The sequence below is a fragment of the Ornithodoros turicata genome, unplaced genomic scaffold (genome assembly GCF_037126465.1).
Source record: "Ornithodoros turicata isolate Travis unplaced genomic scaffold, ASM3712646v1 Chromosome14, whole genome shotgun sequence".
In the NCBI taxonomy this organism is placed as follows: Eukaryota; Metazoa; Arthropoda; class Arachnida; order Ixodida; family Argasidae; genus Ornithodoros; species Ornithodoros turicata.
Window position 1 is genome coordinate 3,587,233 of NW_026999314.1, and position 1,830 is coordinate 3,589,062.

At 51.5% G+C, this 1,830-nt stretch overlaps 1 long non-coding RNA gene across 1 annotated transcript; it reads right to left on the reverse strand.

Moving 5' to 3' along the window:
* Positions 1–752: 752 nt before the first annotated feature.
* On the reverse strand, positions 753–1,477 carry LOC135372352 (uncharacterized). Its single transcript, XR_010415962.1, has 3 exons — positions 1,338–1,477; positions 872–986; positions 753–785 (listed from the first exon to the last, which is right to left on the reverse strand). It is a non-coding gene; the product is annotated as an uncharacterized LOC135372352 (long non-coding RNA).
* Between the last annotated feature and the right edge of the window lie 353 nt (positions 1,478–1,830).

Consider the following 1,830-nt stretch of genomic DNA (forward strand, 5'->3'; position numbering starts at 1 on the left):
CCTTGTATTGTGTGTAAGAAGGTAGTGGCTCTCGAGTTTTGGTCGTGACGACACAGGAAGGTCACAAAAGTGACAAGAAAGGCTGACTCCTGGTGGATAGACGGTGACCCATTCATGGGTCGCCATCCTCGAATAAAGGACAATACGCTCACACTCAGTGGCGCAGGTGTAGGTCCCCTGTGATATGAACAGGGAGACCCAAAAGAAGAAAGAACACAGGTTTCACCTGCACCAGGCCAAAAGGCCTGCGCTCCCCACTTGGCCGGCTATGCAAAAAGCAGAGCCGTTACCACCCGGCACCCCCGGCGTCGGGAACTTTGCGCCCCCATCGCCCGGCAGTAGCCGCAGTAGCCCCCTCCTGCACTCACGGTTGGGTCGCCGCAGGAGGGAGACCCCCACGTATAGCTGTGCGTGGCTTTCCCGTGTCTGGGGAAAGGGGGATCCTGGCGGTTGAGTGGACCCGGAGGTTGTTTAGGACCCTTCGGGGCCCCTCCGGGAAAGCAACACACCGCTTTGGCCCCTGCTTCCCATAGTCGGGTGGTCCTGGAAGGCCCGGCCAGGATTATTCAGCTAGTCGCCATCTCACCTTTCATTGCTTTTTCTTTCTCCACTCCGTTCACTATCTTCTTTTTCCTCTCTTCACCTTCTTTGGCGGCAAGGGTCAACCTTGGGCAGTTCTTTCAATCTCCGTTGATGCTGCACTTGGGTATAGTGCAGAAGGATGTGTTAGTGTGCAGAGCACGTTCCCTTGGTTGGGGTCGGTGGTGGCCGACACACCTACTGCACTGAATAGAAAACCAAAATATATGGATAACGAAAACTCCAAAAAAACTGATCGGCACCTGAAAAGGAGCCGCACCGAAAGGCTTACGCAGAATTTTCTTGACCATACCCCAGGTCCCTGGTTCCCCAAGTTTCTTGTCATTCAGTCAAATGAAGGCGGAAAATCACTGACAAAAATCTCCCCTTTTGCCGTGGCAAAGGAGCTGGAAAAAGTCATAGGAAAATCATATAAGGCAAAAAAACTGAACACTGGGGACATCCAGGTTGAAGTTCACAACCAACGACAAAGCACTGCATTGCAAACATTGAAAAACATTGGGGATGTTGCTGTAACTGTTACCACACATCGTACACTGAACATGACGAAGGGCGTGATCTCGGAGGACGAGCTGATCGAATGTACAGAGGCTGAGATTCAAGAGGGTTTGAGTGAGCAAGGCGTAATATGCGCAAAACGAATCACGATCAGAAGGGACGGCAAGGAAATTGCCACAAAGCACATTATTCTGTCCTTCAAACTGCACACGATACCCACTAACATAAAGGCAGGTTACCTGAGTTGTAATGTCAGACCCTACGTGCCAAATCCGAGGCGTTGTTTCAAATGCCAGCGTTTTGGGCACAGCTCACTTGCATGTCGCGGACATCTGACATGCCCAAAGTGCGCTGGCAAAGACCACACAGGAGAGTCTTGCAGTAATGAATACCGTTGTGCTAACTGCCAAGGTAACCATCCAGTATACTCAAGATCATGCCCACGCTGGAAAGATGAGAAAGAAGTAATCAGAATCAAAACAGAGCAGAATATTTCCTATCAAGCGGCTAGAACGCAACACGAATTTCAAAAGAAAGGCAGTTTCTCCGAAGTGGTGCGCAGGGGAGTGGCACCACAGAGGAAATCCGTGGAGACTCAAACCTGCTCGCAGGTTATTGAGCCTCCACCCCACACTCCCCAAGAGGAAGCTGGGGGCACTCAGGTGTCTCCAGCTGCGACGGAGGTCAGCCGTCCAACTGGCCAAAAAGAAGCAGCCACGGCTCTTTCTAAAG